General features: G+C 36.8%; 1 long non-coding RNA gene across 1 annotated transcript; it reads left to right on the top strand.

The window, feature by feature from the left end:
* Positions 1 to 21,487, top strand: LOC308408753. Its single transcript, XR_013973843.1, has 3 exons — positions 1 to 1,175; positions 20,531 to 20,651; positions 21,245 to 21,487. It is a non-coding gene; the product is annotated as an uncharacterized lncRNA (long non-coding RNA).
* Positions 21,488 to 23,442: the final 1,955 nt, after the last annotated feature.

The following is a 23,442-nucleotide window of genomic DNA, read 5'->3' as shown; positions in this document are numbered from 1 at the left end:
AGTACACGGGCCATTCACATTGAAGTTATAGAATCAATGGACACGTCATCATTCATCAATGCCCTGCGTCGTTTTTTTGCCATCAGAGGTGCAGTCAAACTTCTTAGGTCCGATTGTGGGACAAATTTTGTGGGTGCCTGCAAAGAGCTGCAAATAGACAAACAGGGCTGCTACAACAGCAAACTAAACAGCTTTCTTGAAGACTCTGGCTGCAAATGGCTATTCAACCCCCCACATGCGTCGCATATGGCTGGCTCCTGGGAGCGAATGATTGGGGTCACGCGCAAAATCCTTGATGCAATGCTCCTAGAACACAGGAATGCAAAGCTTACCCATGAAATACTAGTGACCTTAATGGCTGAAGTCACTGCAATAGTGAATGCTCGTCCGTTAACAGCAGTTTCTGCAGATCCAGATAACCCAGTCATCCTTACCCCAGCCATGCTGCTCACGCAAAAGGTTACGACCCCACCAATCCCACCAGGTCAGTTTGGAAACAGTGATCTGTTCAAAGCTCAATGGAGGCGCGTACAATACCTCGCTGATGTCTTCTGGAGACGATGGAAAAAAGAATACATCTCAGGACTTCAGGACCGCCGCAAATGGAAAACAGTAAAGCCTAACCTACAAACAGGAGATGTTGTTCTTTTAAGAGAGACACTCGAACATAGGAACAACTGGCCACTTGGACTTATCACCAAAACCTTTCCCAGTGAGGATGGGCTTGTAAGGAAGATAGAGGTGAGGATTTTCCGCAAGGGTGAAAACAAGTGCTACATAAGGCCTATAAGTGAGGTTGTGCTATTGGTGTCTAAGGATTGTACTTAGAAGCAGAAGCTTTGTTTCATTGTATGTCACTTGCCTTTTACATGTTAGTTGAGGGTGACATTCCATGGATGTCAGGCGGGGAGTATTCTGCCCCTCGGTTGTTACTTTGTTGGGTTTCTTTGGCTGGCGCATTTCTCGGGTTTCCCAATAGTGGGCAGTATTACCCCTTCAGTTTGTGGCTTCTTCTTTGGTTATTTGGTGTGCACTACACTGCCCCCTTTGGTGATGTGTTGAAAACAGCAGGAAAAGTTCACACTGGCAGTGTGAGAAAATGCATGGAGCAGAAAACAAGCTGCACAACTTTAAGCTCAGTTTACATCGTTGGGGAGTTTGTTGAGCCATAATCTGTAAGTAAGCAATGTCTAACTTCACTTTCTGTAAGATTTGTTACTTTCATGTTACTTAAAAGGTTATTTGAACGTATAAGGAAAGATGTTAGTGATGAATGTAAAGCATAAGGAAAGCTATGTTGCTAACTTCTGTTTTGTTTACAAAATATGTTGATACTGATGCTTATGTATTATTTTACTGTATGTTCACAGTCTTACAAATTAAAAGAGGAAAAAACGGTCCGTTAAAGACACAAAGACAAAGCGATGTGTCCTGTCGTTCCTGGAACCATCTCCTCTTATGTTAAGCTCGCTGCATAGGGTGAATAGCCATACATTCACCTGAGGGCAGCAGAAATTTCATGAATATCTGGTGTGTGCTGATTTTAGGGTGTCAAAGGTTCATTTAGAATGCAAAGCGGTATCTGACATATTACTTTGGTACCTCATTTTATTGCATTATCTCTAAACTGGATACATCAAAGACAAACTTACTGTGTGAAAAGACCCAGGAGAAGGTGTTTAGTGGATGAAATTCCATGATATTAAAGTCATATTAGATGTTTATTCCACTGACTTTAAAACAGGTAATGAAAGCACAAATTATTCTTGAACCACAGAATCGCAACATAAAAGGTGAAAAAAACCCCAATGTAATTGCTTCCTTTTTTATGATTCAGAGTGAAGAGGTTATTAGTGCTTTGGCAATTGAGGGAAATACATTTGTCTTGTCTTTTTGATAGGTGCACAAGCAACCACTGCCAGTCACCCATGTTCATAATGGATTTCATTTATGGACAGCAAATGTCTCTCCCTTAGCAACAAAAAGACATTCACTTTGCAGTTACATTTGACAAGTTTACCAGGAAGCCTTCTGTCAAGGTCCAATGAAAAGAAATATTTCAATAGTTGGTCACACAATGGTTGAGTTAACAATATAAAACCTTTCGGTCATCACATTTAATTAAATTGGTATCTACAGTAGACACTGCTTCTCATAACACTTCAGATATTTTCTTTCATATTGGAACGAGATTTCTTCTTAAACGTAAATTTCTGAATGCTTTTTTGTTGTTGCAGGGCTGTAGGTCACATTTTCGTTGAGAAAATTATTTCAAGTAAACCAAGGAGTGTATATCCTGCTGCCATGCATGGTGTACTATGTATGGCTACTTTAACACTAGAAAAATTTGCATTTCCTGCGAAAATGCAGTGTGGATGCCTTAACGGCTGAAGATATCTGCTGAAAAAAGCTGAAAAAGTTGAAACAAAAAAAAAAAAAAAAAAAAAGATGCCCTGAGCAGGATTCGAACCTTGCCCTCCTGATCAAAGGGCAGCTATTTAGCTCACTGAGCCAAACACTTTCTCACAAAGAAAAGGTGGAGAGATTGCCAATTGTGCTAGCAGAATTTGGGCAAAAAAAAAGGGGTGAAAATTCTGCTGAAAAGAGTTCCATCAGCAGAATTTCTGCTGAAAAGAGGTGAATGAGCAGAATTCTGCTGAAAAGAGTTTTTTTCTGAAAACAGCAGAAAAAACTGAAAATTTTGCTGAAAAGAGTTGAATGAGCAGAATTCTGCTGAAAAGAGGTTTTTGCTGAAAAAGAGCTGATAAAGTTTGGATTTGTGCTGAAAAGGGGTTAAAAAAACTGAAAATTTTGCTGAAAAGGGGTGAATAAAATGAAATTTGTGTTGAAAAGAGTTTAAAAGAAGTTTAACTGTTAAGTGAAAGAAATGTTGCCATAAGCTGGATTTGAACCCAGGCCTCCCAGTCTGAGAACAGATGCTTATCTCACTGAGGTAAAGCACAGCTCAGCCCATCATGCAAAATCAGTGACCACATTGATAATGTGTTCCATTCATTTCAATGGTCAAAAGTCATAACACACATCAGCAGAAATAGCAGAATTTTTTAAAGTTTAAACATAGCATTTCTGCTAAAACTTAGTATTTATACTAAATAATATTTTTTTCCTGCCAAATCATAGCATTTGTGCTGGAACACAGAAAGTTCCACCAAATCATACAATTTGTACTAAAACATTATTTATGATTTAGCAGAAACATTGGGACTTGGTAGAAATACTATGATTTACATGAAATACTTTGACTTAGCAGAAGTACTACAATCTAGGAAAAAAGTACTAAAGCATAGCAGAAATTCTATCATTGAGCAGAATTACTAGGATTTAGAAGAAATACTAAGATTTGGCACAAACACTGATGTGGCTCAAGAACCTTTATTGTGCAGTTATACTATGATTTGGAAGAAATACTATGTTTTAGCACAAATACTATGATTTGGAAGAAATACTATGTTTTAGCACAAATACTATGATTTGGCTCAAATACTATAACTATCCTCGGTCAGAAGGAGAGGCTGACATCCAGGGATTAGATTACCACAGGTGGAGTTTATTGCGGTCAGATGGATGGTACAGGGAGGTATGGCATACAGTAGGAGGATGTGGAGAGGTGATATGGTGTGGTTTCTATGATTAAGAACAGGGTATGCATTACCACATGCATACAGATTAAAGATTAAGAAAACTGGTAACAAATTCCTCCACTACAAATCAGTCTGATGCCACTTTTTACAGGGTTCCCGTTTACTAAGGCACTACCCAAAAGGCGCCACAAGAGGGCACTCCAACACAAGAGATGACCTATTTACACTGATGCACTTAGTAAACAGCCCCTACTTAGCCACTACATAATACAGTGATATTACAGTATACAAATTCACACGAATACTATGATTTGGTAGTAATACTATAACATAACAGATTTCCTAAAAAAAACTATTAAATTGCAGTAATTCTATGACTTGGCAGAGATACTACGTTTTAGCACAAATACTATAACAACGCAGAAATACTATGACTTAGTAGTAATACTATAACATAACAGTTCAATGTTCTTGCACAAATACCACAATATGGCAGAAATACTATGTTTTAGCACAAATACTGTGATTTGGTATAAATACTATGATTTGGCACACATACTATATTCCGCAGATACACTATAACATAACAGATATGCTACAACTTAGTAGTAATACTATAACATAACAGAATCATTATTTGGGCACAAATACCACGATTTGGCAAAAATACTATGATTGGGTACAAATACTATGATTTGGCAATAATACTGCATTTTAACACAACTACTGAGATTTAATTGAAATACTATGATTTAGAAGAAATACTATTACTCCATACAAATACGATACTTTGGGACAAATACTATGTTTTGGTTCTAATACTATGATGTGCAACAAATACTATGATTTGGCACAAGTACTATGATTTAGTACAAATACTATGATTTGGCAGAAATACTATGCCTTAGTAGTAATACTATGACATAAAAGATATACTATGGTTTTGCAGACATACTATGATTTTGCACAAATACCATGATTTGGCACAAATGCTATGATTTAGCAGAAATACTATGATTGGGTACAAATACTATGATTTGGCAATAATACTGCGTTTTAACAACAACTACTGAGATTTGATTGAAATACTATGATTTAGAAGAAATACTATGACTCCATACAAATACGATGCTTTGGCACAAATACTGTGATTTGGCAGAAATACTATGACTTAGTAGTAATACTATAACATAACAGATTTCCTAAAAAAAACTATGAAATTGCAGTAATTCTATGACTTGGCAGAGATACTACGTTTTAGTACAAATACTATAACAATGCAGAAATACTATGACTTAGTAGTAATACTATAACATAACAGTTCAATGTTCTTGCACAAATACCACAATATGGCAGAAATACTATGTTTTACCACAAATACTGTGATTTGGTATAAATACTGCGATTTGGCACACATACTATGATTTGGCAGAAATACTATGCCTTAGTAGTAATACTATAACATAAGAGATATACTATGGTTTTGCAGACATACTATGTTTTTGCACAAATACCATGATTTGGCACAAATGCTATGATTTAGCAGAAATACTATGATTGGGTATAAATACTATGATTGGGCAGAAGTACCATGTTTCAGTACAAATACTATGATTTGGCAGGAATACTCTGGTTTAGCAGAAATACTCTGATTTAGCAGAAGTACTATCTTTTGGTAGAAATTCCTGCTAAAAGGTACTATTTCTGCGTTTTAGCAGAAATACTGTAATTTGGCATAAATACTATAATTTGGGATAAATACTATGATTTGGCACATATAATATATTCAGCACATATATTATAAAATAACAGAAATATTTGGCCCCAAAACCATGATTTTGCACAAATACCATGATTTTGCAAAAATACTATGAATTGGCAAAAATTCTATGATTTAGCAGAAATACTATGATTTGGCTAAAGTACTTAGATGTAGTAGAAGTACTTTGCTTTAGCAGAAATACTATGATTGAGGAGTAATACCTAAACATAGGAGAAATATTGATACACAGACACACATACACAGACAGTAAAGGGAACAGGAGCTGTGGAGAGTCTGGGCTTGGTATATGTAGGTCAGTTAAATTAGCTGCACCTGCTGTAGTCAGCCCTTACACACACAGACACAGAGAGAGGTGTGAGTTTTCTTCAGTGTATTTCTGACATTCAGGATTCCCCTCGAACAAATGGCCATAATTTCCTAACCGTAGAGGCTAGAACGGTCATTCAGGCATCGTTTTATTCAGAAGAGATGGGGGAATCTTCAGGTCTTCATAATTCAGAGATAAAACATAAATTCTTAAAGATATATGACTTGTAATACACTGTAACTGAGTAGAGGCGAAGCAAAAACTGCCTTGACTTGCGCTCAAACAACCTTTGGTAACTCTAAATCTATATGGAGCATCAAAATCATTCTTTCACCGTAAGAAACAGCAGGCTTTGGTGAACAGTCATGGAAATTTTCAGGGCTCTGTGGAAATCCATCAAAAAGATATGACGAGAGAAAAAAATGGTTCATTTCCAGAGATTGAAATCTGATGAAATCTGAGCGAGGGACAAATTTCCTACCCTCAAACAAGTCCAACTCATTTCAGAACGGTAATAGGTGAGAAAGAAATTCTTGAATTGTGAGCGTCAGGAGTGTCTGAACATATACGGGGACAAGCCTCATGTCTTAACTTCGCTTCGTTAAGGAGATATGACAATTTGAAAATGCCTCTCATTAGAGAAATCCAGCGGTGATTTTGAACAAACTCTCCATTGAGTTTATATGGAGAGTTTTCTGACTTTGTGTTACTCTGAGGAGATTTGCAAAATATCTATGAGTCCCACAACAATGATAGTGACATTTTCTGAAAGCCAGCAAAAATACCTACGTTTTGGTGTATAATTTGTGGGGCTTGAGTGGAAATTGAGCGAGTAGCAAGAAGTTGTTTGGACATGAAGAGAAAATTCAAACAGTTTCACTGTCCCCTCTGAGTTAATTGCATAGCAACCATAGCAACGCATGTATTTTCTGAAAAATCACAATTTTGCAACTGAAAACTCAAAGAGGGATAAGATTAAAACGGTAGAAGATCTGAAAAAGCTGAATCATACAGGAATAGCCAAATCATTTGAGAACATTTTAAAGTATGAATGAAGTTTCTAGGTGAAAGTATGAGGCAGTAGTTAAGTTTCAAAGACAAGAAAGTTTTAGCAGAATTGTGGAAGTTTCCCATTCATTTCAATGGGACAAATTAAAGGAAAAAAGTGTAATATTTTAAAAAGTATAATAGTAATAAACACCAAAAGTCATAGCCGGCATTAGCAGAAAGAGCAGAACAGTTTAGAGTTTGAACGGTGAAAATAGCACAAAAATTGTGGAAGTAGATCCACGGCAAAAAGTGTACGGAAACACCCGGAATAATAACTAGAAAAATTTGCATTTCCTGCGAAAATGCAGTGTGGATGCTTAAAGTTGAAGCTGTATGCAAAAACTAGCTGAAAAAGCTGAAAAGTTGCAGAAATTGTAAAAACTTTGCAGAAGCAAAAGAAGTTTGCTAAAATGGAATAACTTAGCAGAACTGCAATATCTTAGAGGAAACATAATACTTGGCAGAAATACAATAGCATAGCAGAATTTAGCAGAAATATTGTAACTTACCAGAAACATGATAACTTCTCAAAAATACAAGAATTTAGGAGAAATAGTATAAGATAACAGAAAGAATATATTTAGCCAAAAATACTTAAACATTACAGAAACACTATGATTTAGAAAAATAGTACAACAGAGCAGAAATATTGTGATTTACCAGAGACACTGTGATGAACTATGAATATTGTAATTTTAAATTGAGACTATGTTTTAGCACAAATATTATAATTTGGCAGAAATACTATAATTTAGCAGAAATACTATATTAAGCACAAATCCTATAAAAAGCAGAAATGGTATGATTAAGCACAAATACTACATTTAGTAGAAATACTTTGTTTTAGCACAAATCCCATAAAAAGCAGAAATACTGTACTATGATTTAGTAGAAAAACTATAATTAATCAGAAATACTAAATTTAGCAGAAATACTATATTAAGCACAAATACTATGAAAAGCAGAAATAGTATGATTAAGCATAAATACTACATTTAGCAGAAATACTATATTAAGCACAAATCCTATAAAAGCAGAAATAGTATATTAAGCACAAATCTTATAAAATAGCAGAAATAGTATGATTTAGCACAATAGTAATAAGTTAAACAGAAAAATTGGAAAAGCAAAATGGACAGCTGAAAAAATGCTGAACATGCTGAGGTTCCCTCAAATATACTTGTTAAATGACAAAAATCTGCAAAAAAATTTATTACAGCCACACAATCACAAATATGTACACATGAGGAAACACACATGCACAGAGAGACCCACACACAAGATCCAATTCAGTCAACCAGTCTAAATATATTGAATTTAAATCTTAGAATGAGATCATCCCATTAAAAGCCTTTCTCTCTCTCTCTCTCTCTCTCTCTCTCTCTGTCACACACACACACACACACACACACACACACACACACACACACACACACACACACACACACACACACACACAGGGAGAGAGAAGTAAGTTTCTAGGTCAGCCTGGGAGCTGGTGAATTTGAATCCACCAATCAGAGAGGCTGTGCACTTTTCCCCACCAAAACAGGTGCTTCTGTTTACACACGCAGCAGAGAGAGGCACAGGATTTTTGCAGTCTATTTCTCATAGTGACGACTCCCCTCAAACAAATGACCGTAATTTCCTAACCGTAGGGGCTAGAACGGTCATTCTTACACCGTTTTGTTCAGAAGAGATGGGGGAATCTTCAAGTGTTGACAATTTATCATTAAAATATGAATTTTTAGAGATATATGACATGGATGACTTGTTGACTTAGAAGCCACGAATTCCCCAATATGCAAATTTGAATGCCTGAGACCACATATGTGATTGGCTGGCTGGGAAGCCGTGCAGACCCTGATTTGTGGATTTGAATTCCTCAGCCCTCAGATATGATTGGCTGGCTTAGAAGCCACGAAGGCCCCAATATGCAAATTTGAATGCCTCAGGACACTTATTTGATTGGCTGGGAAACTGTGCAGGCCCTGATTTGAAAATTTGAATGTCTCAGTCCTCACAGAGGATTGGCTGCCTGGGGACCTGGCAGAAATATATAGAAATACTATGATTAAGCATAAATACTACATTTAGTAGAAATACTATGTTTTAGCACAAATATTATAAAAAGAAGAAAAACTATAATTTAGCAGAAATACTATATTAAGCACAAATCCTATAAAAAGCAGAAATACTATAATTTAGAACAAATAGTATAAAAAGCAGAAATACTATAATTTAGCAGAAATACTATGTTAGGCACAAATCCTATAAAAAGCAGAAATACTATAATTTAGCAGAAATACTATATTAGGCATAAATCCTATGAAAAGCAGAAATAGTATGATTTAGCAGAAATACTGTATTTAGCACAAGTACCGAAAAGTACCAGAAATACTATGATTTAGCAGAATAGTAATAACTTATTGAAACACAAATGCACAGAGGGACACACAAACACAGGCTCTAATCCAGTCAACCAGTCTAACTATGTTCAATTTAAATCCTACAATGACATGCTGTCAAATAAGGGCAGGGTCCTCTCTCTCCCACTAAACACACACACACACACACACACACACACACACACACACACACACACAGGGAGAGAGAAGTAAGTTTCTAGGTCAGCCTGGGAGCTGCTGAATTTGAATCCACCAATCAGAGAGGCTGTTTACGTTTTCCCGCCAAAACAGGTGCATCTTTTTACACACGCAGCACAGAGACATAGACCTGCTTCTTTCAGTTTATTTCACATAGTGAGGATTCCCCTCAAACAAATGACCATAATTTCCTAACCATAGCGGCTAGAGCGGTCATTCTTACACCGTTTTGTTCAGAAGAGATGGGGGAATCTTCAAGTGTTGACAATTTATCATTAAAATATGAATTTTTAGAGATATATGACATGGATGACTTGTTGACTTAGAAGCCACGAATTCCCCAATATGCAAATTTGAATACCTGGAGCCCACATACATGATTGGCTGGCTGGGAAGCTGTGCAGGCCCTGATTTGTGGATTTGAATTCCTCAGCCCTCAGATATGATTGGCTGGCTTAGAAGCCATGAAGGCCCCAATATGCAAATTTGAATGCCTCAGGACACATATATGATTGGCTGGGAAGCCGTGCAGGCCCTGATTTGAAAATTTGAATTTCTCAGTCCTCACAGAGGATTGGCTGCCTGGGGACCTGGCAGAAATATATAGAAATACTATGATTAAGCATAAATACTACATTTAGTAGAAATACTATGTTTTAGCACAAATACTATAAAAAGCAGAAATACTATAATTTAGCAGAAATACTATATTAAGCACAAATCCTATAAAAATCAGAAATACTATATTAGGTACAAATCCTATAAAAAGCAGAAATACTATATTAGGCACAAATCCTATAAAAAGCAGAAATACTATATTAGGCACAAATAGTATAAAAAGCAGAAATACTATAATTTAGCAGAAATACTATGTTTGGCACAAATCCTATAAAAATAATAAATACTATAATTTAGCAGAAATACTATATTAGGCACAAATCTTATTAAAAGCAGAAATAGTATGATTTAGCAGAAATACTGTATTTAGCACAAGTACCGAAAAGTACCAGAAATACTATGATTTAGCAGAATAGTAATAACTTACAAAATTACAAATATGGAGGCATATTGAAACACAAATGCACAGAGGGACACACAAACACAGGCTCTAATCCAGTCAACCAGTCTAACTATATTCAATTTAAATCCTACAATGACATGCTGCCAAATAAGGGCAGGGTCCTCTCTCTCCCACTAAACACACACACACACACACACACACACACACACACACACACACAGAGGGAGAGAGCTGCCGAATTTAAATCCACCAATCAGAGTGGCTGTTTACGTTTTCCCGCCAAAACAGGTGCATCTTTTTACACACGCAGCAGCACAGAGAGGCACAGGATTATTGCAGCCTATTTCTCATAGTGAGGACTCCCCTCAAACAAATGACCATAATTTCCTAACCGTAGGGGCTAGAGCGGTCATTCTTACACTGTTTTGTTCAGAAGAGATGGGGGAATCTTCCAGTGTTAACAATTTATCATTAAAATGTGAATTTTTAGAGATATATGACATGGATGACTTGTTGACTTAGAAGCCACGAATTCCCCAATATGCAAATTTGAATGCCTCAGGACACATATATGATTGGCTGGGAAGCCGTGCAGGCCCTGATTTGAAAATTTGAATTTCTCAGTCCTCACAGAGGATTGGCTGCCTGGGGACCTGGCAGAAATATATAGAAATACTATGATTAAGCATAAATACTACATTTAGTAGAAATACTATGTTTTAGCACAAATACTATAAAAAGCAGAAATACTATAATTTAGCAGAAATACTATATTAAGCACAAATCCTATAAAAAGCAGAAATAGGATGATTAAGCATAAACACTACATTTAGTAGAAATACTATGTTTGAGCAAAAATCCTATAAAAAGCAGAAATACTATATTAGGCACAAATCCCATAAAAAGCAGAAATAGTATGATTAAGCATAAATACTACATTTAGTAGAAATACTATGTTTTAGCACAAATAGTATAAAAAGCAGAAATACTGTAATTTAGCAGAAATACTATATTAGGCACAAATCTTATAAAATAGCAGAAATAGTATGATTTAGCACAATAGTAATCAGTTAAACAGAAAAATTGGAAAAGCAAAATGGACAGCTGAAAAAATGCTGAACATGCTGAGGGTCCCTCAAATATACTTGTTAAATGAAAAAATCAGCAAAAAAATGCACAGGGAGAGAGAAGTAAGTTTCTAGGTCAGCCTGGGAGCTGCTGAATTTGAATCCACCAATCAGGGAGCCTGTGTACTTTTTCCCGCCAAAACATGTGCCTCTTTTTACACACGCAGCACAGAGAGGCACAGGATTATTGCAGCCTATTTCTCATAGTGATGATTCCCCTCAAACAAATGACCATAATTTCCTAACCGTAGGGGCTAGAGCCGTCATTCTTACACCGTTTTGTTCAGAAGAGATGGGGGAATCTTCCAGTGTTTACAATTTATCATTAAAATATGAATTATTAAAGATATTTGACTTGTAATGCACCATAACTGAGTAGAGCGAAGCAAAAACTGCCTTGACTTGCCCTCAAACAACGCTTTCTAACTCGAAATCTATTTGGAGTATCGATATCATTCTTTCACCGTAAGAGACAGCAGGCTTTGGTGAACAATCATGGAAATTTTCAGGTCTCTGTGGAAATCCAACAAAAAGTTATGACGAGAGAAAAAAGTGGTTCATTTCCACAGTTTGAAATCTGAAGAAATCTGAGCGAAGGACGAATTTCCTACCCTCAAACAAGTCCAACTCATTTCAGAACGGTAATAGGTGAGAAAGAAATTCTTGAATTGTGAGCGTCAGGAGTGTCTGAAGATATACCGGGACAAGCCTCATGTCTTAACTTTGCTTCGTTAAGGAGATATGACGATTCGAATATGCCTCTCATTACAGAAATCCAGCGATGATTTTGAACAAGCTCTCCATTGACTTTCTATGCAGAGTTTTGAGACCTTGTGTTGGTCTGAGGAGATTTGCCAAAATTCTATAAATCCCACAACAATGATAGTGACATTTTCTGAAAGCCAGCAAAAATACCTACGTTTTGATGTATAATTTGTGGAAGTTGAGTGAAAATTGAGGAAGTAGCAAACAGTTGTTCGGACATGAAGAGAAGGCTGCAAAAGCTTCAGTGTCACACTGGAAGCCAAGAGCATAGCAACCATAACAACGCATGTATTTTGTGAAAAATCACAATTTTGCAACTCAAAACTTTAAGAGGCATAAAAGTAAAACAGTAAAAGATTTGAAAAAGCTGAATTATACCTGAATAGCCCAATAATTTGTGAACATTTTAAAATTTGAATGGTTGTTCTAGGTGAAAATATGAGGAAGTAGTTAAGTTTCAAAAACAAGCAAATTTTAGCAGAATTGCAGAAGTTTCCCATTCATTTCAATGGGACAAATTAAAGGAAAAAAGTGGAATATTTTAAAAAGTATAATAGTTAAAAATAGCAAAAGTCATAGCCGGCATTAGCAAAAATAGCTGAATAGTTTAAAGTTTGAACGGTGAAAATAGCACAAAAATTGTGGAAGTAGTTCCACGGCGAAAAGTGTACGGAAGTCCTAAGAATAATAATAAAGAACTAGAAAAATTTGCATTTCCTGCGAAAATGCAGTGTGGATGCCTTAACGGCTGAAGATATCTGCTGAAAAAAGCTGAAAAAGTTGAAACAAAAAAAAAAAGATGCCCTGAGCAGGATTCGAACCTGGCCCTCCTGGTCAAAGGGCAGCTATTTAGCTCACTGAGCCAAACACTTTCTCACAAAGAAAAGGTGGAGAGATTGACAATTGTGCTAGCAGAATTTGGGCAAAAAAAAGGGGGTGAAAATTCTGCTGAAAAGAGTTCAATCAGCAGAATTTCTGCTGAAAAGAGGTGACTGAGCAGAATTCTGCTGAAAAGAGGTTTTTGCTGAAAAAGAGCTGAAAAAGTTTGGATTTGTGCTGAAAAGGGGTTAAAAAAACTGAAAATTTTGCTGAAAAGGGGTGAAAAAAATGAAATTTGTGTTGAAAAGAGTTTAAAAAAAGTTTAACTGTTAAGTGAAAGAAATGTTGCCATAAGCTGGATTTGAACCCAGGCCTCCCAGTCTGAGAACGGATGCTTATCTCACTGAGGTAAAACACAGCTCAGCCCATCATGCAAAATCAGTGACCACATTGATAATGTGTTCCATTCATTTCAATGGTCAAAAGTCATAACACACATCAGCAGAAATAGCAGAATTTTTTAAAGTTTAAACATAGCATTTCTGCTAAAACTTAGTATTTATGCTAAATAATATTTTTTTCCTGCCAAATCATAGCATTTGTGCTGGAACACAGAAAGTTCCACCAAATCATACAATTTGTACTAAAACATTATTTATGATTTAGCAGAAACATTGGGACTTGGTAGAAATACTATGATTTACATAAAATACTTTGACTTAGCAGAAGTACTACCATCTAGGAAAAAAGTACTAAAGCATAGCAGAAATTCTATCATTGAGCAGAATTACTAGGATTTAGAAGAAATACTAAGATTTGGCACAAACACTGATGTGGCTCAAGAACCTTTATTGTGCAGTTATACTATGATTTGGAAGAAATACTATACTTTGGCACAAATACTATGATTTGGAAGAAATACTATGTTTTAGCACAAATACTATGATTTGGCTCAAATACTATAACTATCCTCGGTCAGAAGGAGAGGCTGACATCCAGGGATTAGATTACCACGAGGTGGAGTTTATTGCGGTCAGATGGATGGTACAGGGAGGTATGGCATACAGTAGGAGGATGTGGAGAGGTGATATGGTGTGGTTTCTATGATTAAGAACAGGGTATGCATTACAACATGCATACAGATTAAAGATTAAGAAAACTGGTAACAAATTCCTCCACTACAAATCAGTCTGATGCCACTTTTTACAGGGTTCCCGTTTACTAAGGCACTACCCAAAAGGCGCCACAAGAGGGCACTCCAACACAAGAGATGACCTATTTACACTGATGCACTTAGTAAACAGCCCCTACTTAGCCACTACATAATACAGTGATATTACAGTATACAAATTCACACAAATACTATGATTTGGTAGTAATACTATAACATAACAGATTTCCTAAAAAAAACTATTAAATTGCAGTAATTCTATGACTTGGCAGAGATACTACGTTTTAGCACAAATACTATAACAACGCAGAAATACTATGACTTAGTAGTAATACTATAACATAACAGTTCAATGTTCTTGCACAAATACCACAATATGGCAGAAATACTATGTTTTAGCACAAATACTGTGATTTGGTATAAATACTATGATTTGGCACACATACTATATTCCGCAGATACACTATAACATAACAGATATTCTACAACTTAGTAGTAATACTATAACATAACAGAATTATTATTTGGGCACAAATACCACGATTTGGCAAAAATACTATGATTGGGTACAAATACTATGATTTGGCAGAAATACTATGCCTTAGTAGTAATACTATAACATAAGAGATATACTATGGTTTTGCAGAAATACTATGATTGGGTACAAATACTATGATTTGGCAATAATACTGCGTTTTAACAACAACTACTGAGATTTGATTGAAATACTATGATTTAGAAGAAATACTATGACTCCATACAAATACGATGCTTTGGCACAAATACTATGATTTGGCAGAAATACTATGACTTAGTAGTAATACTATAACATAACAGATTTCCTAAAAAAAACTATGAAATTGCAGTAATTCTATGACTTGGCAGAGATACTACGTTTTAGTACAAATACTATAACAATGCAGAAATACTATGACTTAGTAGTAATACTATAACATAACAGTTCAATGTTCTTGCACAAATACCACAATATGGCAGAAATACTATGTTTTACCACAAATACTGTGATTTGGTATAAATACTGCGATTTGGCACACACACTATGATTTGGCAGAAATACTATGCCTTAGTAGTAATACTATAACATAACAGATATACTATGGTTTTGCAGACATACTATGTTTTTGCACAAATACCATGATTTGGCACAAATGCTATGATTTAGCAGAAATACTATGATTGGGTATAAATACTATGATTTGGCACAAGTACTATGATTTAGTACAAATACTATGATTGGGCAGAAGTACCATGTTTCAGTACAAATACTATGATTTGGCAGGAATACTCTGGTTTAGCAGAAATACTGTAATTTGGCATAAATACTATAATTTGGGATAAATACTATGATTTGGCACATATAATATATTCAGCACATATATTATAAAATAACAGAAATGTTTGGCCCCAAAACCATGATTTTGCACAAATACCATGATTTTGCAAAAATACTATGAATTGGCAGAAATACTATGATTTAGCAGAAGTACTAAGATGTAGTAGAAGTACTTTGCTTTAGCAGAAATACTATGATTGAGGAGTAATACCTAAACATAGGAGAAATATTGATACACAGACACACATACACAGAGAGTAAAGGGAACAGGAGCTGTGGAGAGTCTGGGCTTGGTATATGTAGGTCAGTTAAATTAGCTGCACCTGCTGTAGTCAGCCCTTACACACGCAGGCACAGAGAGAGGTGTGAGTTTTCTTCAGTGTATTTCTGACATTCAGGATTCCCCTCGAACAAATGGCCATAATTTCCTAACCGTAGAGGCTAGAACGGTCATTCAGGCATTGTTTTATTCAGAAGAGATGGGGGAATCTTCAGGTCTTCATAATTCAGAGATAAAACATAAATTATTAAAGATATATGACTTGTAATACACTGTAACTGAGTAGAGGCGAAGCAAAAACTGCCTTGACTTGCGCTCAAACAACCTTTGGTAACTCTAAATCTATATGGAGCATCAAAATCATTCTTTCACCGTAAGAAACAGCAGGCTTTGGTGAACAGTCATGGAAATTTTCAGGGCTCTGTGGAAATCCATCAAGAAGATATGACGAGAGAAAAAAGTGGTTCATTTCCAGAGATTGAAATCTGATGAAATCTGAGCGAGGGACAAATTTCCTACCCTCAAACAAGTCCAACTCATTTCAGAATGGTAATAGGTGAGAAAGAAATTCTTGAATTGTGAGCGTCAGGAGTGTCTGAACATATACGGGGACAAGCCTCATGTCTTAACTTCGCTTCGTTAAGGAGATATGACAATTTGAAAATGCCTCTCATTAGAGAAATCCAGCGGTGATTTTGAACAAACTCTCCATTGAGTTTATATGGAGAGTTTTCTGACTTTGTGTTACTCTGAGGAGATTTGCAAAATATCTATGAGTCCCACAACAATGATAGTGACATTTTCTGAAAGCCAGCAAAAATACCTACGTTTTGATGTATAATTTGTGGGGCTTGAGTGGAAATTGAGCGAGTAGCAAGAAGTTGTTTGGACATGAAGAGAAAATTCAAACAGTTTCACTGTCCCCTCTGAGTTAATTGCATAGCAACCATAGCAACGCATGTATTTTCTGAAAAATCACAATTTTGCAACTGAAAACTCAAAGAGGGATAAGATTAAAACGGTAGAAGATCTGAAAAAGCTGAATCATACAGGAATAGCCAAATCATTTGAGAACATTTTAAAGTTTGAATGGAGTTTCTAGGTGAAAGTATGAGGCAGTAGTTAAGTTTCAAAGACAAGAAAGTTTTAGCAGAATTGTGGAAGTTTCCCATTCATTTCAATGGGACAAATTAAAGGAAAAAAGTGTAATATTTTAATAAGTATAATAGTAATAAACACCAAAAGTCATAGCCGGCATTAGCAGAAAGAGCAGAACAGTTTAGAGTTTGAACGGTGAAAATAGCACAAAAATTGTGGAAGTAGATCCACGGCAAAAAGTGTACGGAAACACCCGGAATAATAAAGAATAAAGAGAAACAGGAACTCAATAGTGTGGATGCCTATTAAGGCATCCACACAATAAAGAGAAACAGGAACTCAATAGTGTGGATGCTTAAAGCATCCACACAATAAAGAAGAAAGAGAAACAGGATCTCAATAGTGTGGATGCCTATTAAGGCATCCACACAACTAGTCATTTTACCTCCTGGCATTTTATCATGTTCAGAATCAGAATCAGAATCAGAATACTTTATTGATCCCTGGGGGAAATTATTTTTTGTTACAGTGCTCCATTTTAAACCAACATTAAGACAAGACAGACAATACGCTAACTAAGAATAGTACAATATATACATATATATACATACATACATACATAAGTCACTTATAAATAAATATTTCCTATGTACATCTATCACTATGGCCGTCTTCTTCTGTTTGTCTACCACCATTTTGTCCGTCTGTATCTGGAAGTCCCACAGGATCTTAGCTCTGTCATTCTTGACCACCCTTGGGGGCGTCTCCCATTTTGACCTCAGGACTTCCAGCCCATACTCGGCACAGATGTTCCTGTAAACTATGCCAGCCACTTGGTTATGGCGTTCCATGTATGCCCTCCCTGCTAGCATCTTGCCCCCTGCTGTTATGTGCTGGATTGTCTCAGGGGCATGTTTACACAGCCTGGGGTCTTGCCTGGTGTGATAGACCCCAGCCTCTTTGGATCTTGTGCTCAGAGTTTGTTCCTGTGCTGCCATGATTAGTGCCTCTGTGCTGTCATTCCAGCTTTGTTCAGCCATTTGAAGAATTTCTCTATATCACCCACTACTTCTGCCTGACGGTGGTACATGCCGTGCCTGGACCTGTCTTTGAATGATGGTTCCTCCTCTTGCTTCTCTTCCTTTTTCTTGTTTCTGCTGGCCAAGTTATTCACTAAGCACATGGTCAGTTGTGGCCATCTTCCTGATGTACTCATGGATGTTCATCGTCTCATCCTAATTATTGGTTCTGACACAGACTAGTCTTCGGCCTCCCTCCTTCTGCTTCGTGTAAAGTCTCATTTGAGATGAAACCCTCCATGCATGCTTAAGAGCTTCCTCGTCTTGATGTCTGTGGCTTCTCCTCGTTTGGCCAGCTAGCAGCGAATCTGACAACCAGCATGGCATACGTGTGAATTTCCCAAAACTTGTTCTTAGAATTCAACTGACTCCTCAGGACTTGCACCACTAGCTGCAGGTATTTTGTGGATTCAGCTTTCCTACTGGTCTCTTCATGGTTCCCATTTGCCTTTTGGGTTCTCAGGTACTTGTAGCTGTCCTCTATGTCTGCAATCTTGCTTCCTGGTATTCCAATCTCTTCAGTTCTGACCAACTTTTACATGCTCAGTTGTTGTAAAAGCATGTAAGTGTTTTAGTAGTTTTACAGTTGAAGAAAGTAAACTTTATATTTTGAGGATTTTGTCTAAACTGGCCAAACTCGGCTAAAAATGCAAATCCCTGCCTCAAAGGAGTTCAGAAGAACAAATGTTAGGTCATTTGTAAGATTGTTATGAAATGGAAAAACTGCTCTTATTACATGAAAATCCCATACATTGTCACTTTAGAACTACTTTAGATTAAATTGATTAAAACAGTAGTTTTTAGTGGAGCATGCTGCCATTTAACTCGGTTCAAGAACAGCCTCGCCCTGCAGCTCACTGTGTTTGTCTCAGTCACTTTATGAGCACATTCGTTTGAGGACTAAATAGATTTTTGCAGAGAATGTTTTCTCTGTAGGTAATTATGGAAATGGTGGTGTTTCCTGCACATCTGCTCAAGCAGTCTGTTCTCTTTGGGTACTGACAATTTACTTTACAGGAAATGCGGAAATAACTGCAGAGAAGCACACAGAAATGCAAATGCACCGTACATGCTCACTAGTTTACATGGGAACACGTGCACGTCTGCCATGCAAATGCAGCTGAGTTTTCACATTGTACTTAATGCATCCTGTTATAAATGACAGCATAAATTCAGCACAACCCACGCATACAGCCACATTCATAAATGCAAAATACCCGCTCACTTCAGCTGAAGGACCTTTATGAGTGTAGGCACAGATGAAAACATAATGAAGAACACACATACTCACTCAGTTTATCAGTGTAATGACGTCTACTGAGATCTGTTCCTCCCTGTCCACACACACACACACACACACACACACACACACACACACACACACACACACACACACACACACACACATTAGCACAAAAGCACTCTTGCAAACATGTGGAGTGAGAGAAAATCACCACCAATAATCTAAAACCCAGCGGCTCGAATTTTTGAGGATATAATGAGTTTTAGACTGAAGAGCCCTTTTAATCACAGCCGAACACACAAGGACAAAGATAAGCACAGCTGTTTGTGCGTCGCAAGGAGAAGCCCTGACAATGTGCGAAGTTTTTAGAACTGATACCACCTTTGTTGACATGGTATACATGCACCCACAAAGTTCTGCAATTAATATTCAAAATAATATGATATCTAGTTTTTCATTATTCAGTGTTTATTCGTATTGCCAGTACTTGTTTTTAATAATTAAATGATTTAGAGGGGTATTTCTCACTATCAAATATAATAATAAGGTTCGTCATAAGGTCACAAAGTTGGCTTACTCTAAACCAAACCATGTTTTATGATCATTGTGGAAATTAATGGGATATCACAGTGTTCTCTTGATCAGAGACACTTGAATACTGGGAATCGAGACTTGTCAAGAAGGTGATTGCTGAGCCGCATCTCTGCAGACGTCTGTAACAACCAGAAATTGTTCAGTCCCCAGGATCCCTTGCATAAATAGATATGGTGTAGTTAAGCCCATCCTGGGCCGACTGGTTTGAGTGGTGGAACATCAAAGCCATTTATGTAAAAATGAAATGACCATCGCTGAATGGTGGAGGGGCCTAAGAGTACATCTTTCACCATCTTACAATGCTGTGATTGCAGCCATTCTCTAATTCTCTGTGAGAATAAATGGTCATGGCAATTATATCTGCGATCATGAAACTGACCTCACGGCTCATTGCTATGCAGCGGTGCTACACAGCAAATTCAAAAGTGTTAAATGTTTTGGTGTTAATAGTCTTCTTGCAAAAGTAGAGTTAATTTTACTCTAAGCAGAGTAACATTCTTTTAATGTAACTCTGAGGTGTAAAATGATAGTAGTTAAAATCGAGTGTTAAAAATGAATGTTTCTATGTCAAATCTGGAGGTGTTACAATGGAAACATTAACTCTTGACCTCTTAACTCTGAACTCCGACAGGGGCTATGACACCAATAGAGTAAATTCACAGACTCCGCCCCCAGCACGGCTCCAATCGAAGCTGAAGCGAAGCCGTTTCAGAACATTTTGCTCTACATATTTGAGTTGTTTGCCATGCTTGGTAAGTCATTTTTTCAAAGATTGTTTCAATTATTATTATGAGCTTTTACTTCTGTGGCTCTTTGGAGTTGAGACAAAGCTGTGTGAAAGGCATTAGCCATGTTGCTCGGTGATAGCATAATATTCTGTTTTAGCTAGCTGAAAGGTATTGTTTGCGGGCAAATACCACAGCCTTGGAAAAAAGCTTGCATGTGAATTTTCAGTCAAACCTTTGGTCAAATACACCTAAAACAATGTCTAGAATGTGAAATGTTGGTATAATGGTGCTACTTGAAGCCTGAAAACGATCGCCCATAAAAAAAAAACAAAAACGAGCAAACAGCAGTAGCAGACGTCCTGACTGGATTCTACGTTAGCATAGATCCCTCCAGAGTTTTGTGCACACGGTTTAGGTAAAAATGAAAAAGGTTGAGGTTTTACATTTAGTTCAGTATTACCTGTTGCCCGTGTCCTTGTCTTTTGGGAAAATACTTTACACAAGTAATGGCTCAAAAAGGATTCCTTTTTCTTTTTTTTTTACTGTGCTGCAATTGTTTACTGGATTATTTGTGCCATTAATTAGTGTCAACTAATTTTTATTCAATCTCCGCACAGGATATGCTTGTGAAGATGGAATATGGGGGAGAGCAGAAGTGCGTTGAAGTTCCACAAAGGGATGAATGAAGGACATGCATATTGTATTGAAGAAATAAGTGTTGAGAATGCTGTTATTTGCATTTACCATGTCAGACCTTTTGATAAACAAAATTCTAATGAAAGTGAGAACATGTATACTGTTACATCTTTCAGAAAATGTTTTGAAATTGTGGTGCACAGTTCAGAATAAATGTTTTTCAAAAACCATTGCATCTTTTTAGTAAATGTTTATTTCCAAAAGAAATTTCTAGAAGTTCAGAACAGTAAAATTCCCGCTTTTTAGAATGAATTAGAAGATAACTCTTACGTAGTTAAACTAAAATCCTCTTTGAGAGTTAATATATAAACTCTTAACACCAAGTGTTAAATTATCAACTCCAGACAGATTTGGTGTTTAACACTAAATCAGAGTTAACGTACCAACTCTCCAAAAAGAGTTAAATTAACACTCTCTGGTGTGGACCTCTATAGACACTTTAATAGTGTTGAAATCAAATCCAACAGTGTTAATTTGGACATGCTGGATTTGCTGTGTAGTTTTGATCATTATGCAGCTGCTTTGTTTATAAGGCTGGGGAAAGCTTCAGTCAGCTGAGACTGAAGAAATCATTTGGATGAGTGATGAAACACTTCTCCCACTGAAAATGCTACGTCCTGATGAACTGAACCAACGTTCTGGTCTTTACCTGAATTACTGAGCATGCATCAACTAGACTTTATTTGTAGCCAAGGGATTCTCCTACTGCCTGCCTTTGGAAAGAATGCAGGTTGAAGCCACTTCCTCACTGGCTTGTTTCATGTTTCAGACCTGGATGATCCAGCAACTTTTACATAGTTTTGGTGTTCCTGTTAGATTCTACGGCCATCAATGAGACACCTTTCAATTCAATTCAATTTTATTCAAACCCAGGCTCCTAACCTTCTGCATAGGGGTTGCCTGCATGATGAGATGAGTTATAGTGTGTCCCAGATAACCCTACCCATTTTTGGGGGTTTATAATTACCATAAATGAAGGTTTGTTATTAGCTCATTTGATCCACACATAAAATCTTCCAGCAGAACCAGGCAGCTATCTGGCCTGATCTTTTTGGGGTGAGAGGAGAGTAAAGATGAGCATCTGAGAAACAACAAGCAGGTTAGTGGGGTCAGTGACTGGATGTCAGACACATGCAGCTCTGCAGGAGAAAGCAAAAGAGAGGGCAGAGAAGAAAATGTACAAAATATGAGAGAAGAGTCACATCTTTCTAGGATGGGTAAAGGATGGACAGATGGTTGTGGGATTGGTGAATTAGAATGGTGAACAGAGGAAGATGGGGGGAGACAGGATGCTTTTTCTTCCTTTAGGATTCTTTACATCTGAATTCCAGCCACCTACTGTCTAACAAACCATTGGCTTCTACATCTGGATCCACTTCTCCCAAATCTCCCCAGTTCCATTGTTCTCCTCTTTCCAGAATTTATGTCCCTATAGTTTGGTTTAAGGACCCAGTATACAGACACAGCACAGATAGGGAGTCAGCAGGCAGACGGGTACTAATTGTCTAATTTAATCAAAACAAGGAGAGGAAACAAGAGCAAAGGTGGGAAGTAGAAATACAGTCCTTCAGAATTCCTGCCTATTGGCTGCTGACTTTAGTTTCTTCTTCTCTTCATGTCTTTGCTTGGTCTTGTTGCCGATGATCATCCAATCAATTGGCTGATGTATTAGGAAGAAGACAAATAAGAACAGTGAGTGGTTTAAGCTCAGTTAGATGACAGGTTGGGTGGTCTTACACTAATAAATAATAATGTCCTTGAGCTTTATTGTGTAGTTTGTGTTTTTAGAGACTAAATTATTCCAGGCTGTCTTTATTGTCCACTATCACTGCTTAAAACACGACCTTTCTTTGGCTGCTGAAGAACAGATAAAGGTACAAGTCTGTTTATATTGTGTCTATGTACTCATGCCAAAATTAGCTGTCCATGTGCACCAGCCCACACGCTTATTGTGGGCTTATTGGCTAAAGTCTTTATTTCTGTTCTCCAAATACATTCTGTTATTCCTTTGACAAACTTAAAAAAATGGTATAACTGACAGGATTTCTATCTGACAAAGAGAATGACGAATTGTGAACTCAGTGAAATATCAGATTGATAAGTATTAAAATTGATAATT

Source organism: Rhamphochromis sp. 'chilingali', assembly GCF_963969265.1.
Source record: "Rhamphochromis sp. 'chilingali' genome assembly, chromosome: 13".
In the NCBI taxonomy this organism is placed as follows: domain Eukaryota; kingdom Metazoa; phylum Chordata; class Actinopteri; order Cichliformes; family Cichlidae; genus Rhamphochromis; species Rhamphochromis sp. 'chilingali'.
This window is presented reverse-complemented; position numbering and strand designations above follow the sequence as displayed.